This window comes from Homalodisca vitripennis, chromosome 1, assembly GCF_021130785.1.
Source record: "Homalodisca vitripennis isolate AUS2020 chromosome 1, UT_GWSS_2.1, whole genome shotgun sequence".
Taxonomy (NCBI): domain Eukaryota; kingdom Metazoa; phylum Arthropoda; class Insecta; order Hemiptera; family Cicadellidae; genus Homalodisca; species Homalodisca vitripennis.
This window is the reverse complement of record NC_060207.1, coordinates 118,373,344-118,379,343: the sequence shown is the minus strand read 5'-3', so window position 1 is coordinate 118,379,343 and position 6,000 is coordinate 118,373,344. Positions and strand designations below refer to the sequence as shown.

Genomic DNA, 6,000 nt, shown 5'->3' with positions numbered 1-6,000 from the left:
CTGATTAATTTCTAAGTTTCGAATTGTTCACATTGATCGTTTGAGATGTAAAAGTTTTAAATAACAAACACATATTATGATCCTAGTAATAAACGAAAATAGGCCGCATGATTCATATAACCTTTTTTCTTCTATTTGTGTTTCCTACCATTTCCTCAAGTTGTGCTACCTTCTAGCGGAACACTCTATATATGTAGACTATAAAAGTTAGCTCTCCATACGCCCCTACATATCACTGATCTATTCACTGGACAGTAACAGCGGATCATTAGAGCCAAGTGTCCGAAACACCTTTTGGGCCTTAAGACAGAGTGTACTTTCCGCAAAAACATGTTATCGATCTAAATTGCTAAAATTGTTTGCTGTGCAAAACCATATGACTTTCGGCTCATGTACTCTATAATATTGTAAACGAACATACAGGATCGGCCTTAGCTGGTTAGTGTTCTTGTGAAACTCCTTGGTGTGGAACTTAATTTCAGCCGGAACTCACCGGAATGCAGTATAGAACATAGTCAATGAAAGTAAACATATTTTAAAAATGAACAAAAAATTGACATAAAACTAATTGTGACAGTATATTGTGTAGGCTATGCTGGTAAACAAACTAACAATACTATCAATCTAGGTCGCTGTTCGTAACATTAATGTTTATCAAAACACTATGTATTGTTATTTTCTAGTTTATCTGCTAACCTAAAAATACTGTCTTGGTGCAGGGCTCGGTACGGTCGTAACTCTCGACCCTGCGAACACCTTTTATATGAAATACCTATGTCTTCCTGTGATAGATCTTACCATATAGACCTCTAAAAACAACAGTAAGACTAGGTGAGAACGAACAGGAAACTGCTCTTGTAGCGTAGACTTACTCTATCCTGTTCAGGAAACCTCCACATCACCGCTATTATAGGTACATCCTCCTGGACTGTCTCGACTGCTATGTACGTGTAACCTAACCTTAGCCTCTATTCTAGAACGATTGTACCGTACGGAATAATTATAGTATTTGATAGTACCATAAACCATTGTCGTAACGCTTATTTTTAAGTGGCTGGGTTAAACACCCGCTGCCGGTATAAGTGTAGTGATATCCGTTAGGCACATCGGCCTGTCTCAACCACGAAATTTCCGCGAGCTGTGTCCGTATTATATAATGGTCAGCTCTAAAGTCTAAGATTTATTTACTGGTGTACATCCTTCTATACTTCGGTATACTGTGATATGCACAGAATGGTTCGGACCAAGCGTTTGCAAAGGATCGGACCAAAATCTTAGTTGTTATAAATACCGGACCATTCTTATTACAAAGACAAGTTCCTTATAGCTTTAGAAACAACGCTGGAGATCAGAATGAAATATAGATAGACGATACTTAATTTCTACACGATATAGTTTCTCTAGATCCCATTTCCACCAAAATACGCTATATTGTAGACCTATTGTTTAAGCGAGAAGAAATCCAATTTAAGAATTCCAATTCTGTCTTATAAAACAATAGTGAACTCTGTTGCACTTTATCTGTAGAATACATTCATTTCCATCTGCTCATCAGTTGCGTGAGCTCTTAATTTCTCATGCTTGTGCATGGCTTTCAAACAGAGTGAATCACAGTTGTCCCTCGAAAGGTACATCACACTGACGACAAAATGTTTTAAATTCTCACACGACGCGACGGTTGTAGTTTCAAGGCCTCGTACTGCTATCATGATACTATCGCGAATATTGTAAAACGATAAAGGCGTATCTATGACTAAAAGACGCGTGCGACGCACAAGACGCGTGTGGCTGTAATTTCTATGAGTGGCAATGCGCGCGCACCAGACACCAAACAGCTGTTGTGTATATGTGTGAGAGAGGTGGGCTTGTGTCAGTTCAGTCGTGTGGTGCAGCCCTGCAGAGTCGGGGTCGTCTTTAGATTTTCATCTCTTTTACACTAACAGGTACATCATTTGTGCACATTAAACTTTCAATTAAATGTTAAAATACTACTAGCTCTCTCCCAATTACTATATTTTTATAAGTACTAATATATATTTTATTCCTAATATTATACGTAGGCTATATACAAATACAATAATTAAACTAGATTAAAATTGATACATCGGAGTATCCGTCGTTTTGGAAGTTAATAGATCTGTAACTTGTTAGAAGTACTACAATTAATTACAATATTTAAATATTACCTACCATTCAAACTTCGCGTGGTAATACTTTGTTTCTCAAAGACTGTTAACAACAGAAGCGCTTGTTTACATTTACATATATGCTTATATTGTTCTGCAGTCTGCATAGCTATTCAAAGCGTATTAAATGATCGCATGAAATGTTTCGAATAATGTTTGGGTTCATTTGTAAACTACTCAATAAAGTTACATTTTTAAAAAATGTAGCGTTTTCAAATCCTAATTGTCGTTATCTCAGTTATACTTTTCTTATTTGAAAGCATTATGCCAATTTGAAGTGTTATTGATATGCTGAAATTTGTCAGTAGTTATTTATAAACCGTATACATTTTTGAGACGAAAAATGATACCATCCAACCTTACCTCAAAATAATTACCAGTAGTATTAGTGACATAAGTGACACATAGTAACAGTGGTCTCTTACAAAATACATTTCATTTATGTCTACTGCTCTATAAATATAGCTGCATAAATTCACTTAAAAACCATTAAGTATCAGCAATATTAAGTATATCAAATTGTATATTTCTAGATAACGAAAAAAAGTTCCTTCCATAATTAGTTTTGTATTTGCAGCAAGATCGTGTATCGAAGGTGCGTTTGTCTAGACATCCAAATTTTACGACGCTCAGACTGTAAGCTTCAACTCATAAATCAAATACGCGGCGCAGAATTATTTTCATACAGAAGCGCTGCACAGTTCAGTTTAGTTAGTATTGTTTCTGAACAATATTATGATACATTAAAAAATATAAGCTTATTATAATTGAATATTTATATAAATTGAAATAAATAAAATTGATATTTTTCTTCAGCTTAACACTATAGATACATTTCACGAGATTTTTTTATACAAAAATAATAATAATTCTGAAATATTACTAATACATTAATACAACAATAATAATAACAAACACTATTTATAATGGTATAATATTTTGAATTCAATAGATAGTTCCTCATATTTCATATATTTACACTAAGTTTTAGACCTAAATTTCCTACATTCTCTTTGACTTCATTAGATTCAGCACTTTCTTCTATCCTCCACAAATTATACAACAGAGTAAAACCCGTTGGGCACCAAGAGGCATTTAAGACAAGTTTCAAATTGATATTGGCTCTCGGAACTGTTTATACTTCACGTAGCAAGTTGATTTAGTCTGACTCGAACTATTGCGGCGGGTGTTGCGATAACGTTAGTCCATGATGAGTCCGAAAGTTGTAGCTATGGTTTCATCAAGGCGCACATGGGCCTGCAGTTCATAATAATCTCAAGAATCAAGGCAAAACCAAAATTTCCAGCTCACTGAAATATTCCCTACACTACTCTCCAATGACAATCATCTTTCCAATGATTCCAACAGGCTGTTTTAAATCTGAAAAGTCGCTCCAATATTTATGCACAACCTTTCCAAAGGCATTCAATACGTAAAATATTGACGAATTAGACCACGTTTAAAACTCATAGGGAACAGAGCTTTGCTACATTACGCTGAGTATGTTTGAAGAGACTCTAGAAGACCTATCAACACCTATCAGCATGATGGCTCCAGATTAACGCTTTATCGAGAAACATTCTCACTAATTATGTGGAATTAGTCTCTTCTAAAGGACATAATCCACAAACAAAATCGGTTGCACTGCATAGTTGAGTTGAAGAAGTCAAATATTTATGAAACTTGGTTTGGGCTATTTTTATTTTGAGATAATTCTAGTAAAATATCGAATTAAAAAATGACCTAAAACACTACAATAGCTAAAAGAGACCAACTAATGTTTATCTCTTATTGTTATTTCCGCATCAAAAATAAATGAAACCCCATGTTTCTTTGAAAGTAAAACATGAATTCCAAATAATAAATCTATATACTAAGTGATTTATAATTTTTATATGATTTGCTTTTTTACTTTTTATGATTGAAGAAAAAAGTGAAAATTTTAAGAATTTTCCCAGTGACTGCGGATCCCGTTTACGGTCCACAAAACACCACTAGTATTAGATGTAAAAACGTTTTAGGTATATTTTAGAGCACTGCTAATAAATATATGGACTCATGATATTAGTTGAGTGTAAATTAAGATATTAATAGCACATTTTTAAATATCAAAGTATGCATTTACGATAAGTATAACTGTTTTAAAAGCAATAAAGAATTGAAAATTCGCGCTAATTTAACACATTAGTTTGAATTCCATATAAACAAGTTTAGAGTCACTACCCCTCCGCCTTTGTAAATTAGTGGCCAATTTTGTAAATTGTATTGTTAAAATTCAAGAAAAGAAGTAATTAGTTATGAAACTCTGTTGTCATGCCTAAGGGATATAAAATTATTCTGTATAAAATATATTTCATCGATATGTAATGCTCACGTGTATAGTACATATAGATATACTGTTATTGTATAGTAGTTTAACACGCTGAATGTGGCAGATGCACTAATGCACCATACACTGTTATGTGGAATCAGAACCACTGAGTACACCTCACATGTGTACTGCCCTAGGACAGATGGGAACATTGCGAGGATATAATATATGACTTTATAATTTGTCGGATGATACATACAAGGCTTGGGTGGCACCACATTATAATCTAATCTAATCTATAGGCCAGAGATATTCTTGATAGCATCAATTAGGCCACAAATCGGTGTTTTTTGTGCGTGACCTACTATATATAATAGTTTTCAACAAAGAGTTATCAATGCTTTCTTAACAGTTTGTGATAAATATTTGTACTGGTAAAAATACAAACAATGGGTTCTATAAGTGCAAAACTACTGCAAAACCAATGTTCTGTGTTGCTCAAGATCTTACAAGATATTAATGCCTATACGAGAATATGTCCCTTGAGTAACTTTGTTAGAAACAGTTTTGTTGAACCGTGTAATTCTTCACAAATGTTACTAAACATATGCAACTCAGTTACTTATTATTATGAAGTGAGCATCATAGTGAGATAATGCTACTGAAAAACGATCCAGTTACCAAAAATCCAGTTTTATGGCGAACCGTTAGATTTTATCGAGTATGAATAAAGTCTAGAAATATAAGCCTAAAATTTATAACCACCGATGTAAAGTCTGTTTGGTATTATATTCACTAATAGTAAGTAGATTGATAACATATGTAAAACATCCCAAAACGAGGTTTCATCGATTATAATTGAAGCAATATTAGCTGTTTATCAAGAGAATTTTGCACCCGCTGCATTTTACGGAATTTATGTCATCTTCATAATGAACTATCCCGATCATCGAATCAATGCGTTCATAGGTTTTTTTTATGGTCTTCCATCGCGTGTCAGTGTACTTTTCTACGAGCATCTTCTGGGCAAATATTTTTCTAGAGATAAAAATAAGACTTTCTTGCCTCAGAAAATTATTTTAATAGGTAAACACCTTTTTTGAATTTAGGAGATTTACAAAGTTTGACAAATTAATGTTTTTGGTATTAACTTTACTAGTCTATTGAATGGTAATTATTTAAAAGGTTTTATGTATCTTCTAGTTCAGTTAAACATTGTCTTTGTCTTATTTGGCTTCATATACATTTCACATGTCCCTATAGTCTAGTCAACGCATGGCCAGCAGGGACCTAGTTCTCCCGGGCATCCTGTTTGGTCCCGCTAACCCACAGATTGCGCTAACCCACTAAGATCTAGACAACATATTGTGCAATGCAATGAACTATCTCATCCCTAAATGCAGTTTCCGAGATGGTTTTTCTGTGTCTGCAGCAACTGCAGTGGTACCTCCACCAACAGCAGAACTATTGCAGAAGAAAACGATAGCAGTAGTAAATATGGAA

General features: G+C 34.0%; 1 protein-coding gene across 1 annotated transcript in view; it reads left to right on the top strand.

Moving 5' to 3' along the window:
* Positions 1-1,821: 1,821 nt before the first annotated feature.
* LOC124370349 (glutamine synthetase-like) overlaps positions 1,822-6,000 on the top strand; it is a 58,879-nt gene continuing 54,700 nt past the window's right edge. Inside the window, exon 1 of the mRNA XM_046828646.1 lies at positions 1,822-1,943. The gene's annotated coding sequence lies outside the window, so the exon portion shown is untranslated. The remainder of the gene's footprint in view (positions 1,944-6,000) is intronic.